Raw genomic sequence first — 15662 nt, forward strand, 5'->3', positions numbered from 1 at the left:
CATTTTTTTTGAAAGCAGTTATTCTCCACCTTGGCTGCACATTAAAAATCACCTGGAAGCCTTAAAATCCCTTACCTCCCAGGCCACATCCCAGATGAATTTAATCAGACTCTCTGGAGTTGGGACCCAGGGGCCTCACCGATTCCAACGTGGAGCCAAGTTTGAGAACCAGTGTCTTCCGAAGCTGGCTTATGCAAAAGAGGTATGGAAATGCTAGAATTAGGATTTACTGATTTTAAATTTATTAACATAAGTGTGGGGAGGTGAATAAAACACTGATCTGGGGTTCATCTTACCATTTGCTCATTATGAGGCCTTGGGAAGTCGTAAATGAAAAAAATTTCAGAGAATAGCATAATGAACGTGTGTGAACCCACTTCCCAGCTCTGTCCAATTTCAATTCAATCTAAAGTTCAGCTGTATTCGTTTCATTTTTTTTCTTAATAATTAAAATGATACATATGCATTAGAAACCCCCTATGTTCCTGACCCCAATACCCTCTCTCTCCAATTGTGTTTATCATTTCCATGCACCCTTTAGTACTCTTACTGTATACATCCAATGTATGTATGTATGAATTAAAGTGTATGTGTTTTCAAATTGTGTATAAATGGCACATATACCACACAACTTTGTGCAACTTCATTGTTGTTGTTTAGTGTTGTGTTTTTGAGATTTATCCATGTTGACACAAGGGGCTGTGTAGTATTCCATTGCATGTATGGCAAATTACTTACCTACCCTGCTGATGATGGATATTTGAATTGTTTCTAATTATTTGCCATTAAACACAAGCCTGCAAAGATTTTTTTTTTTCTTTTTGGCCATACCGCGTGGCTTGTGGGATCTTAGTTCCCTGACCAGAGATTGAACCCGGACCCTCAGCAGTGAGAGCATGGAGTCCTAACCACTGGACCATCAGGGAATTCCCTGAACGTTCCTGATTAAACACCTCCTTGTGCAAATGTGCAGCAGTTCCTAGGAAATACACTAAAAGGAAGAATTATTATTGGGTTGAAAGGTTTGCCTGTTCTCAACCTCACTAGACTTGGCCAAGTTGCTCTTCAAGTGTAGTTTTTCTTTACATCCTTGACAATCATAGGTATTACCAAATTTTACGTTTTTACCAAATTGACCAGTGTGAAATGGCTTAAATTGCTTTAATGGACATTTCTCCAATTACTAAAGGATTTCAACTGTTTTTCTGTATGTTTATTGTCTTTTCACATCTTTTGCCTATTTTTCTTTTGGCTTGTTTGTCTTTCCTCTATTGATCTTTAGGGTATTTTTATGCATGTTCTACACTAATCTTTTGTCGGTTATACACACTGCAAGTATCTTTTCCAGTTTGTGGCTTATCTCTTCAATTTATAGTGTGTATTGGAGAACAGATGACTTTAAGCTGGATGCAGTCAAATACATTGATCTTTTCCGTTATGGTTTATAATTTTTAAAAACCTTCAAAAGAAGTCTTTCCGTACTCTGATGTCAGAGAAATATTTGCCTTTTCAAAACTTTTATAGTTTTCACATCTAGATCTTTAATCACCTGGAGTTTAATTTGGGGTTTATTTTTGTATTAGTTAGGAGGAGGCGAGGTTATACGGAAGAAACCAACAACCCCAAATCTCAGAGGTTTAACCTCCAGTTTATGTCTCATGATGCTGTTGTCCACTGTGGGTGTGCTGGGTCTCTGCTCATCACTGCCCCTCAGGGACCCAGGCTGATGGAAGCTTGTCTAGACAGGGGCATCCAGGATCCTGGAAGCAGGGAGCAGAATGTGGCAGGTCACACACTGTGCTTGAAGGTGACACACAGGTCTTCTGGTCACATTTCAGTGGCCACAGCAAGTCACGTGACCATGTATGTCTAACTTCAGAAGGGACGGGAAGTGCAACCCCATCCTGGGTCCAGAAGGAGAGAATTGGAGTATTTGATAAATAAAATTAATTTTTTTATTGGAATAATCAATTCTCTGAACACCATTTGGGAAGAGTCCATGCTTTCCTGATTGATCTGTAAGACCACCTCTGTCACACATCACGTTTTCACGTTGGCGTGTTTGTTTCTGGCTTTCTCTTGGGCAGCATTGTTCCATGATACCACATCATTTTAATCACAACAGCTCCACACAGCTATTGATCTGATATCTTACAGTGAAAGATCCCTAACCTTGGTCATCGCCTTTAAAATTGGCTCAGCTACTCCCGATCCTTTGCTTTTCCTATGAATTTCTAAATCAGTTTGTCAAATTTTATGAAATTCCTCCAGGATTTTGCCTGGTGTTCCCCAGCAAGCAAATACTTGTGCCAGAGTATGAACTTAGATCTCTCCGATCCCCATGTGAAAAAGACATTGACCTGTCAGCCTAGGAACTGACGCCAGCAGGTGAGGACAGTGTACTTGGCTTGCTTGGGTCTTACAGCACCCAGCATGGGGCTGGCCTGGAGTAAACACCACTCGGTGGATGTTTATGTCTGTGCATTTCACTGACTGTGAATATATGAGTCGAGAGGTCTTGGTGCCCCCAGTGGAAAGGGGCTTGGAACATTCTTAATAGGCTTGGAGGGTGAAAATATAGAATTTGCTCCTACAAGAGATGGCTTGATCTCATCACTGGATGTGTTGGAGGAAGGCCACATTTGCAGGGTAGGGACTGAATTTCTCATCAGCATCCAGAGCCAGGCATTCTGGAAATGAAATCTGTTTGCCACCTCTTCCGAAGGCATTGATCTCTGATCATGAGTCACTCAGCCCCCAGGCGCCCCCTTGCAGCTGGCTCAGAAAGATTCATCAGCTCCGTCACTCGGTTGTTTCTCCCTGGGGCAAATGGTCAGTGTATGTACAACAAATGCTTATTGAATCAGACTGAAGGGAGATGGCAGCAATTGAGCCCTCAATTCGTCCTGAAATATGGCTGGTTGGAAAAAAAAGAATGCAATGGAACATATCAAAGAAAATGTTTCTTCCATGCCCTTGACTACTCCAGTGGGATTTCTCTATTACCAATGGTCCTCTATGACTCACAGCTCTTTTCCCTTCCCTGCCCTTTTGTAGCAGGAAAGGAAAATTCTGTGCTCTGGCTCACGAATTGTGCTTCTCATGACTCAGTCGGTCAGCCGGTTAACATTGATTTGTTCTTTGGGGCTCTATAAGTCACAGAGGAGAGAGTGAAGTGTGCTCTTGCTTTTTACTTTGTATTGGCGAGGCCAGAACTCAGAGGCTGTTTATTTCCATCCGCATACCTAGTACTTTTGCTGCCTCGGAGTGAATGCTGGTGCCTTGGTTATGGGCTAAGCTGTAGATGCCCACATATTTTTCTATGCAGCACCCTTTTATTGAATGTCAAATAGAGCTTTATGTAAAAACAATAGCAAAGCTTAACATTAGCTAGTATTGCTAACAATTATATTGCAAAAGTATGACACCCATACAATGAAATAATTGGAGTTACTCAATAATTGCATGCATTGCCCCAAGAACAGCGGCCCCATCCCTGGAAGTGTTCCATGGAGGCTGGCTGAAGTGAACATCGATCCATATCGGGAAGGAGATGTGCATTAAATAGGAGGTTGGATGAAATTGCTTGTAGGCTTCCTTCTGTTATTAGTTTTCTGGGGCTGCTGAAACAAGGTACCACAAACTGAGTGGCTTAAACAACAGAAAACTGTTGTCTCACAGTCCTGGAAGCTGGAAGTCCAAGCTCAAGGTGTCAGCAGGGCCCCCCTTTCTCTAAAGCCAGTAGGGAAAGATCTGTTCCAGACCCCTCTCCAAGCTTATAGTAGTTCCTTGGGTTTTGGCAGCCTAAGTGCAGCCTACACATGGAGTTCTCCCTGGATTTCGATCTGTGTGTCCAAATTTCCCTTTTTTTAAGGTCACTGGTCATATTGGTTAGGGGCCCACCCTACTGCAGTATAACCTCAACTTAATAATTACATATGCAACAACACTATTTCCAAATAAAGTGCCATTGTAGTGTGGGAGCTAGGATGTCAATATACGAATTTGGGGGGGAGCACAGTTCAACTCTGCAATTCAGTCAGATTCAAGAAATATAAAAGTCTAATTAAAATTAATAGCCATTGACACTATTTCTAAACATTTTTTGGTTATTGCTCATCTAACCCTGGTGTCCCCCATGTCTGGGCTTAAAGAGAACATGTCTTTCTTTAAACCCTGAAGTTCTTTTACTTCCCCATATTTCTTTAGCTCCATGGAGGACTGACTACTGCCTTTGCTTACCTCTAACAAGAGATTCTTGGACCTGATCTAATAAAGCTATTGATAATAGAAGTATAATCTGGGCTTTAGATCAGCAGTTAATTTGACTTTCCCAATAATCCCTCTGCTGTCTTTTTGTCTCTGCATTTGCCAGCCTGAAATCCTGGCACTGGCTTTTCCAATCTGAAGGGTGGATTCTTCGCCATCAATGTCAGCTCTTCGCCCTTTGAACCTTGGGTATGCAGGTGTGGATGGTCACACTCAAGATTTAGAACAAACTCGCACAAAACTCAGTTACGTTGGAACATTACTTTACAATCCCTACTTAATCAGAACCTAATGAAACCTTGAAGCAAAAGCATTTAAAATGTGATGAATGATTCTATCACAGGAGGGCAAGAGCAAAACAGCTAATTAGGAAAAAATCTTGTCCGCGGGGTTTCTCTGGTAATGTGGGAATTTTCTTTTTATAATGTTGAAAGAAAAATAATCAGGAAATAAATTTATATTTTCAGTACAATTTCAACTATGGGGAAAAGAAAACAGAAAAAGAGCTGGGGTGGATTGAAGCAACGTGTTAATAGTCATTATTGACAGTTCATAGAGTTCAGGTGTTAAAATTTTTTTCTTTATAGTTGCCATTATTTTCAAATGTCTTTAAAATAGCCCATGTTTTATCCTTTATCTTTCTTTTTTTCATCCCACCTTCAACATTCAGTAGGCACAAGGATGTAAGTTCCTGAACCTCAAAGGCTGTGCTGTGTGTCATATAACCTATTGGACTCAGTTCTTGGCCATGAGATGTTCACTCAATGTTGGTTGAATAACTATAGGAGAGGGATGGTTTGGGCTGTGGAGCTTTGTGTGAGAAATAGTGCAGAGTAGCCATTTTTCTCATTTTCTTATCCCATTACACTTCCAGTGTATATCATATGCTACAGACATAATGAAGTTACACTCAGGAGGCCAAGTTGAGATGAAAATGAGAGTTTAGGTTGAAGGTCAGAAATGATCCCATAAGCTGCTAGTGATAGAGACCAGTTATGCAGGCTGCTGTCTTTCAATTATCTTGATAAAGAAACTTATTTTGTTACTGGAAATTGATGAGCTGGAGGAAGATGAATGGAGAGAGATTTAAGATTTAAATGTCTGACTTAGTAGATCTCTTAATTTATATAGAGATGTGTGATAGCTGAGGCCTAGATCAGCATACATATTCTTTTTTTTTTTTTTTTAAGTGATAGCATCTTTATTTATTTATTTATTTATTTATTTTTTATTTTTGGCTGTGTTGGGTCTTCGTTTTTCTGTGCGAGGGCTTTCTCTAGTTGTGGCAAGCGGGGGCCACTCTTCATCGCGGTGCGCGGACCTCTCACTATTGCGGCCTCTCTTGTTGTGGAGCACAGGCTCCAGACGCGCAGGCTCAGTAGTTGTGGCTCACGGGCCTAGTTGCTCCGCGGCATGTGGGATCTTCCCAGACCAGGGCTCGAACCCGTGTCCTCTGCATTAGCAGGCAGATTCTCAACCACTGCGCCACCAGGGAAGCCCAGCATACATATTCTTATCCAAATTGCAGGGTGAAAGGAAAAGTCAGCACTTCCTCAACCCATTGCAAATCTCCATAGCAACAGAAATAGATGGGCCTCCCAGGTATGAACGATGAGGAGCCATTGACAGCTGTACAAAAGATGCTACCCAGCTGCCATGACTTTCCTCAGCATAACCTGCTCTCCTTGCTTCCCGTGACTAACTCCACGGTAAGCCATTCTGAACACGTAAAATGGAGGAAAATGGAAAATCCTCTTTCTTTTTTTTTACAATGTTTGTAGTTTGTTTTTGTTTTGTTTTGTTTTGTTGTTTGGGTGTTTCTGGCCATGCCGCACAGCTTGTGGGAATCTTAGCTCCCAGACCAGGGATCAAACCCATGCCCCCTGCAGTGGAAGCACAGAGTCCTAACCACTGGACTGTCAGGGAAGTCCCTGAAAATCCTCTTATTAGGATTCTTATTTTATGACCTAAACAGAGGACTCCATTGGGCTACTTACCAAATGAGTGTAGGTGAGCAGCTCAGAATCCTCTAGTGGTAAATTCTCAGGGCAGCCCTAAGACAATCACTCAGGTGTTTTCCATTCACGGCCATAGGCACATAGCTGTGCTCCCTGCTCTACCTGATGCTTCCTTTTATGCAGCATAAAAATCAGGACTACAAACATCTATGTCCCTAAATTTGAGGGAGGCATTTCCAGTAGAAAGTGCGGTTCTCCTTTTCCATTGCTCCAAGAAGGACTCATCCTTGGCATCTCAGTGTTCCTTTAACACCACATCACAGGAGGTGCTCTCTGTTCCAAATAAGAGGTGAATCCCACCACGACTCCATGGGTGGCAAATGAAAGTCCAGAGCAGAGGAAGAAATTTTTACCTTAGAGTTGGGACTCTTTGTACCTGATGTTCTGTGCTTAGGTTTTAGATTTACTCTGAAATTCCATTTGCTTTTTCAGAAAGAAAAATATCCCTTTTTATCTTCAAACTGACCTGAATTGTAAGACAAGTGGAAGTCACCACCAGCCCTGCACGTGGTTTTAGAAGAGGCCCCCCACCCCGTGCCTGTCCTCTCCCTTGGTAGCCTGCCCCTATTTGTCACCTATTGGACTTGTCCTGCCGTCAGCTTGCTGTCAGCAGTTCCACACCCAGATCTGCCTTTTGTGGTCTTTTCAAAGTGAGAAAGTCACGTTCCCTAGAGAAACAGAGCTTAAGACCCACTCCCCATGACACTTTGTCAGACTTTGTCCTGCTGGTTTTTTGTTTTTCTTATCATATAAAAAGATTGACTGATTTGCTCTTTGGGATTCTTGCATCACGTTTTCTCTGTGTTTAAGCCATATAGCAGGCAAAACAGGTGAAGCAGGTGCCTTGGAAGGTGCTTCTAGCTCAGTGTTGGGGGCGTGTCTTTGCAGGTTAGGGTGATTCATTCCCTCCTCCCCCCTCTTTATTCCTCCCTTCCCAGATATAAATGATGAGGATTGCGATGCCCGCCTCCTCCCCGCCCTCCCTAATTCATGCTCTCTCTTCCTTTTTTCCAAGGAATACATGCTTCTTAGATTCATGGCTCCCTTAGGGTGGAGGGAATGAGTTTCTATAAGTACAGTTATTCTTATCTTGTCCTACACCCTCATTTCAAGTATCCCAGTATATAAATTTCATTTCAAGGACTCTCCCCGTCTCAGCATCCTCTACAAACACTTGCCAGTCCTGTCACTGCTGAATTTCTCCACCGAATGCTTTGGAGGGAGCAGGAAAGCCAGCGGAGGCCTCTGCAGGGTGGCTGCCTTGATCTTGTCATTGAAGCCAGTGCATTGCTGACTGCCAGTGCCTGCTGTCGTGTGACAGAGACTAAGTGGAGGTTTTTTTTTTTTTTCTCTTTCTTTCTTTCTGTCTTCTTTTTTCAAGCCTGACAATTTTCTCCAACTCACCTGAGATTTAATTTTAACTTCATGATCCTTTACATGTTTTGACATTTTAGAAATCAAAATGTCAGTGAGATGAACTCTCAGTAGAGTTTGATCAGATATAACACAGACTTTACCAAAACAGCGATTAGTCTCGCCTGACTCTTTGCTGTTGAAGGGGGACTTAAAAGAGGGGTTCAACTTTGAGTCTCTCCACCTGGGGAGAGGATGGGGGAGGGATCTGAAGGTCTGAGTTCTTGCCCGGCTCCACCACTTACTCACTGCTGTTTGCCTTCTCTGCCTCCGTCTCCGTATCTGTAAAACAATCAGAAAGGTCCCTTTCTAAGTGAATGTTTGCTCCGTGCCCATCTTTTACTGAACAGCAAGTCCCTTCTTGCACTTTCAAGCATCTTTCCGAGATAAAGTCTAGGGAGTCAGTAAAGAAAGTTAGGGGCATCGACAACTTTCTAATCCTTGGGTCAGAAGCCTTAATGTCCTATCATCACCAGGAAACATTTGTTGGGGGCTTCTCTGCAGTGGGCCCTGTGTGACGTGTCTCCCCATTTCCCTGTGCAATGTGCCATATGGCTTTGGGAGAGTCATTTCTGGGTTTCTCTGTTTCCATTTATAAAATGGACACGCTGATTTCCATTTCACCTATCTCATAAAGCTGCTCTTAGGTTACCTGGGAATGAGTTAAAATGCTCTGAGTTCATTAGAAAAGAAGACTTTTTTTTCTGTCTTCCTGTTGTACAAACTTTTGTGGGCTTAGTGAAAACCAAATGCATCCCCTTAAACATTTGTACTCAATAGTAATCTTATAAACACTGGCATTATCAAGATCTTTGAAGCAACTGTCAGCCTCAAATGGCAGAAGATACTCCTGGTGTGCTGAATATACCACATTGCAAGCTAGAGAGAAAAATGCTGAAATGAAGGTTCTTTTTCAAAAAGTTGTGGGTTTTTTGGGGGAAAACAAATCTATCAGTAGTGTGCTGGAAATGGACATGTCATTACAAGTAAGTTTCTTCAATGAAATTACTGTGAAGACCATTACCTTTCTATAATAAGGCACCTGAATTTAAGTAACATGGGAGGTAACATAGGCTACTTTTGAGGCTAACAGCCTCAGATCTTTTTCTGTGTCTGCTATCAGAGCTATTTTCATTCCTCCTGGCTGCCTCTGGGAGACACAGCCCCAAGCCAGCAGCACATCCATCCCCCCCGCCACAAAGGCCACAGCCCCCAGATGGCTCCACCACTGCTGTCCTTGCTGTAATCCCCACCCCTCCCTCCCACCCCAGCGCTCATGTGAGAGTTTGCTGCATCCGCTGCGCAGATTTCATCAGCTGTATTTCCAAAGCCCTCACTGTGCCTGTCTCTGTTAAGCTCATGTTTATGTTTGAAACATGCAGGGAGTCTTCTATTCAAATATAAGCATCGTTGTTGCTCCCTGACAAATGTCATCTGTCTATGAATGTCCTCAGAAAATGGGGCTCTCTGGGGTGAGGGGTAAAGCCTTCCTCTAATTTAGGATAGAAAAAATATCTCATGAGAGTGGGTCCTGTCCAGTATAATCTTCTTCCCTTTTTATCCTGAAGACTTTTTATTTCTTGTTACAATTCATTTTCGATAGTTAACATCTCTCCACCTGCTCTTGCACGGCATTTCACTGTTTGCAGCGTCCCACAGCTACAGCTGTTGTCAGGACTTAGCACATCCTGTATTACAGAACAACTCTCAACAAAGTGACACATTTCCCAATAAGATCACACTTCGCTACAGCAGTAATCCGTATGCAGAATCAGGATCGTGCTCTTAGGACTGATGCCTAGCATGTGAAACACTTAAAGGAGCAGAATTAAATGTCCATAGAGATGGTAATAAGTAGGCAGAACATACTAGGGGTGTGTGTCTGTGTTGCATTTATTTTCTTCAGTCTTCCCAGAGAAGAGTGAATTCACTAATAAACCTATTATGCAATCGGTTTGAATTAATACGTACTTGTTGATGAAAATCAGCAGTCACATTTTTTTACCTGTGTAGAGCTTTACAGATTACCAAACACCCCAGTGTGCCTATAAACCAGGCAAGCAGACAACAGCTGATTATGCACTGATTTTTTAACAAGACCCGCTGTTACTCACTCAGCCTCAGATACTCAAAAAATGCTCTAGGTCTTTATCTCTCTTGACCATCCCTTGCTTCAACCCTTCCAGAAGCAAATTGGGCTGGCTTTCAAAGTTTCCAGTTGTCTTACGGTTGTAGAGCCTGAATTTCTAACAATACTGTGGTGAGTTCAGAACTAACCCCCAGTGGAGGTATTAAACCCATACCCATGTATCTCTCTTCTGATACAGGATGTAGAAAGTCATCTAACCACAGGTAGGAGCCGCCCAACCGTCAGATTTTCCATGGGCTCATTTGATTGGGCCCTGAGTATGCAACGTGTTTTCCAGTTGGGGATGAGGTGCCCATCCCTGGAGGTGCTCAAAGACAGGTGCGCCGTACTCGTATAGGTGATGAAGGGGAGGTATGAAAGATGGTCCTAGGGAACTATGGTGAAGCTTGGCTGGTTGCCCATCAACGTCCTTTCTCTTCCTCCTGAGCATCTACTAGACTACACTCTCTAAATTTCTTCGCAATTTTAAACTTTTGTTTTAAGTCACTAAGATTTCTGGGTTTATTTGTTTTAGCAGCTAGCAGTCACCTTACCTAGTATCAATACAACAAACTTTAAATTTCCATCCAATCCTGAGATGCTAGGATTCTAAATCACGAGAGACAAGATTCAGTTGTGATTACTTGTGACTTTCTCACCGCTTATAGTCAATTCTTCTTATGTTTTCTCTCCGTCTGGTTCTCCACAGAATTTCCATTATCCGCCTTTTGATTTTTTTATAGGGCTGCCAGTTTACTTACGGACAAGGAAGTGGCTAATGTGGGTTTAGCCTGTGCAGTCACCCAGCTTAAAAGCATGCTTCCTGGGCATGTGTTCAGCCTGCTGTGGTTGAACCCAGGTCAGGGCGGTAGGCTGAGTGCATGGGACAGCAAGGGTGACACAGCCCCGGGATGTGGTGATGACAGATGGCATCTGACAGAGAGTGAAGTGGGGATGGGACTTCAGGGGTGGTGGAATCAGTGGCATCGTGGTGGCTGCTAAGAGTTACCTGCAGGAGACGGCCAGGCTCTGATGTCCCCACGATACCATTAAAGTTCGATTTCCCTGCACATCGACGCACTGCAGAAGCCAAGTAAGCAAGTGCTGAGTGACTCTGACATTTCTTCTGGTGTTTCCCCGTGGGTCCCTAACACACACTGCACGATCGGTAGGTAACTAATAGCAGCAGAGGGTTCAGAACTTTGGAGAAGGACTTAATGAAATTTGTTTTTAATGGTAACTACTTACTGATAAACCAACGGAATCGGCTCTAATTAGCATAAACCTCTTTCCTGAGAGATTGTGTGTTAGTTTTAGGATAAGTTTGAATTGGGCTGTCCCTCAAAGGGAAAAATCACTTCAAAGCACATCTTTCTGAAAAATCCTGGGTTTTGTTCTGGTAACTTTAAAAAAATCATCATCAAGATCGTCATCATCAGATTTAGAATTTCAGTAAAGTTAGAATTCTGGCTCAAGAGATTGAAACTCTTGACCAATATCCTGATTCTTCCCTTCAATTTTATAGTAGAGGGTGTTGAATGAGTCTGCTCAGCCTCTTGGCTGGAGTGGGAGTGATAGTGTGTGTGTGTGTGTGTGTGTGTGTGTGTACTGAGGGGGATGCTTTACCAAAGACTTTAACATGTAATCATTTTTATCACATTATACTTGTCAATTACTCTTGACTCAATTGAGGTGTGATCATATTCTCATAGACAAATGTGAACACTGGAGTGCTTTATTTAATTTAAAACTGTGCCTTGTTTGAATATGTTTATTTACCTGAAGTCTTTTAATAAAGTGCTTCTCGTGTACACTTACAGGATTGTAATAAGCGCTGAAGGTGAGGCAGTTATTCAGCTGAAGCACGTGGTACTTGGGGTTTTTGTCCTCTTCTTTCACTCAACACTTTGATGTTGCTAAGATCTTCACTAGTATCTGTTGCTGTTGACATCCAAACCAACAAATATATTTAGCACAACACACCAGAGGCTGGAAAGTAAAGCTTTTAATTAACCTGCAGGGAATTTTCTAAGATCATAGGTTTAAAAAAAAAAAAAAAATAGAGGCAGGAAGTGCCCTGACAAAGGTAACACAGGCATTTTTTCCTGACTTCTGGATGAGCAGGAGTTGGCTCTGACCCACCAGTGTAAAGCAGTAGGTTACCATTAAAATGTGTACCTACACGCTCTGAATGACCCTATACAATGACCCTGCCCTGCAGAAAAGAACAAGGAACATCCAACAAATGTGTTGCTGTGATTAGTTTGAAATTTCAAAAGTCCACCAGCCCCAGGCAAAGTCATGGGAGGGTCTTACCACTCCCTCCTTGCTGATGTCTGCCCATCACTAGGGGCCCCTCATCCCTGCCCAGGGCCTGTGCCCTCCTGCTTCTCCCTCTTCTTCCAGGAGCTAGGAGCCCTGTCTTGAAGCCAGCTCCATCCATCTCCCTCCCCTCCCCCACGAGGCCCAAGCCTACCCACGGGGCGCCCATCCATGCTCTCTGCTTTCCCACATAATAAGCATTTCCAAGTTCCAAACACCGTATAAGTGTGTTGCATTGAATCCTTAAGACCATACTCTACGGTAGGTGTTGGTATGTCTACGCTATAAGCAAGGAAGCTGCGGGGAGAGAGCCCAATTCTTTCCTTCCCTCCCCTCGCGTCCTCTTTCTTAAGGGAGGTTTCCTGGAAATAACTACTGCTTCCCTCCCCTCTCCTCCCGCAGAATCCTTTCTTGTTTGGACCCAGTCTGCCTGCAGACCCCGTCCATTCTTCATTGGACTCTCCAGTCCCACAGCCGGTCAGCTCAGTTTTGCATTTTTCATTTTCCCCAAGTGGTCACTCTGAGTGAACAAGGGGCTGGGGCTGGGTGCCGGGGGTGATGAGGCTGGGTGTACCGCTGAGGCCAGCTGCTGGGAGCCATGCAGGCCAAGGCGGGGAGAAGACAGCATTACCCCAGAACCAGGAAGAGAAGCCCCTTCCTCCTGCACACCCCCTACAGAGCTCTTTGCTGACAAAGCTTAATATTGCATTTGCTGCAAAGGAGAAATGCCTAAAGCTCTCTTGTCACAGAGCAGGTGAAGAAGCGTGGATTTGAGACTGATGGGCAATAGACGTATAGCTGGACCCTGGCCTGTGACTGCTCCCCTGTCTGGCTCAAGCGTCTCCTCTGATTCTACTCTAGCCTCTGATCTTCCCGGCCTTAGGAAAAGTGTTCTTCCTTCTCTCTTCTTGGTCAGATTCTACCCATTCTGCCCAAGGCCCTGGCAGGCATCCGTGGACTGCCTCCTTACTATCCTCCCGCTGTGGTTCAGCCAGCTCTGTGACATCCATTCTTGTCATTTCCTGATTGTCTTCCTAATAAGATTGCTAAGTTTTTTGAGAACAAGGTCAGACACTCTTTCTCCATGTTTTACTCTGTTGCCTGGAATGACCCCCAGTCAATATTATGATGTGATTGATGGAAGGCCTGGAAAGTTCTGGGTTGGGGAGCTACTTGGGGAATGTTTAGAAGTCTCTAGAAAAAAAATCCAGCAGCTACTTCTTTTCTCCACTTATACCCAAGACTCCCGCCTGGGTGTTTGCAAGAGATTGAGAGCCTCCTTAACATGCAGCTCTACGTTCTTCCCTTCTCTAGGAAGTAGAGTTATTGCAGTGCACCAATTAATAGCATGTGACTCCCTCCCATAATTCTGTGTACTGGGTGAACGAGATGCAAAAATGTCAGGAATGATGAAAACGATTTTGCCCACTCTGACCTGAGTCTGGTTGGGAAAGAATATCTTCTTCTTTTTATCACTTTAAAAAAACAAGAGTTGCTTTAATAATAGAGACTTATTTCTCAAGATGAAATACTAGCGATCATAAAGAAATAGAGAAAGAGAATGACCTGGGTGCTTTATAAGGGACAGTTTATTGGATCAGAGCCGCTTTGACTTATTACTCTGTGTTTTCCCAAATGACCCCTAAGTGGTTCTTGATTCACTGTGGTCTTGACCTCTATGGCCAGGACTAGATTATATTAAAAGCTTTGGCCTGTGCCATGAGTCACTTGTTGTTTGTCAGGTGAGGCTCCTCTACCCCCTCCCTGGCATTTCTAGACAGTCCTTTATAAGTTATCAATTTCCTCTTATATTTGACTGAGGTCTTCCCAGGCTACCTCCTCCTACCATTGGACTGAGCTGATGTTCATCTTTTGTATTTCCTCAGCATTAAAAAAAAGTGTGTGTATGTGTGTGTGTGTGTAAATATCTCATATCACTCTGTATTATAATTAGTAGTTAACTTGTAGTCCTTCTGGAATATGCCATCTTTAACTATAGATTCCCCAGGATCTAAATCTGTGACTTGCACGTAGCAAAGGCTTAATAAATATTATTGGAATGAATGGATGGTTGAATGAAGAAGCAGCCATAGTTCTTTTGGTAGCCAACACCAAAAACCCAATTTAATCTCTTTCAAGCATGAGAGAAAATTAATTGGCTCACGTAGTTGGGAAGATCAGTGGGTACCACTTCTGGCTTCAGGCTTGACTGGACCCAAGGATTCAAACTCCATGATTGGGATTCTATCCTTCTCTCTTTCAATACACTATATTTCAGTTCTGCTGTCATCTAGATTTGCTCCATTTTCATAAAAGGTCTCTCTATGTGGCTTAAACAAACAAACAAATAAATAAAGCCACTGAAAGTTCCAGCCCAGGGTTTCTCAATGTAGGCGCTATTGACAATTTGGAATGGATAATTCTTTGTTGTGTGGGGCAACCCATGCATTGCAAGATGGTTTGCATCCCTGGATTCCAGGCATCAAACGCCAATAGTGCTGCCATCCATCGTGCCTGCTAACTATGCCCCCTTCATCTCCAAATGCCCCTTAGGGAGGCAGGTGGCTTCTGGTCGAGATCCCAGAGAAAATGGCCTGACTCTCTGTCACTTGGTCTCCATCTCAGTCCTTGTAAGGATACCTACTGGCTCTGCTTAGATTGTGTTTCCACCCCTGGACCAATCATGGTGTTCGATGTGTTCAGGAGTTTGTCTGATTGGCCCACGTATTAGTTATCTATTGCTGTCTAATTGCTCCCAAATTTAGCAGCTTAAAACCTTTATTATCTCAAATAATTTCTATGGGGCAGGAATCTGCCAACAGCTTTGTTGGGTGGTAGTAACTCAGGGTGTCTCACAAGGTTGCAGTCAGGCTGTTGGCCAGGGCTGCCATCTTGTCAAGGCTCACCTGGGGCTGGACGGTCCACTTCCAAGCTTGCTCACCCATGTGGTCGCTTGTAGGCCTCACCAAATGGCCTCTCCATTGCCCACCTGAGTGTCCTTTCCATGTGGCAGCTGGCTTCCCCCAGAGTGACTGATCCAGGAGGGGAAGAGGAGAGGGGAAGAGGGGGGAGAGAGGAACCCAGTATAGAAGCCATAGTCTTTTACAACCTAATCTTGGAAGTGACATACCATCATTTCCTCTGTATTCTATTGGTTATACAGACCAACTCTGGTCCCCTGATGGTGGGGCTACACCTTTGTGTGAGCACAAGAAGGCAGGATTGTGGGGGGCCATCTTGGCACCCGTCCCCCTCAGACAACAAGGGCACAGACCATGTTCATTCCTGTGCATGGAAGGCACAATTACAGGAATGACAGCTCCGGGAAATCACAGGGGGTGAGGAGGAACATTTCCCAAAAGGAAGTCATGCAATGGAAACAAAAAGTAGATGTCTGCCACAAATGAATATTTAAATTCGCTTGTTACCAACTCAAAGCAGGGCAGGGGAAGGTCTAGTTGAAAACAGTGCTATGAATTACTTCTTTCTATCTGCAGGTCATCATTTGTCCC

This window comes from Eubalaena glacialis, chromosome 7, assembly GCF_028564815.1.
Source record: "Eubalaena glacialis isolate mEubGla1 chromosome 7, mEubGla1.1.hap2.+ XY, whole genome shotgun sequence".
Classification (NCBI taxonomy): Eukaryota; Metazoa; Chordata; class Mammalia; order Artiodactyla; family Balaenidae; genus Eubalaena; species Eubalaena glacialis.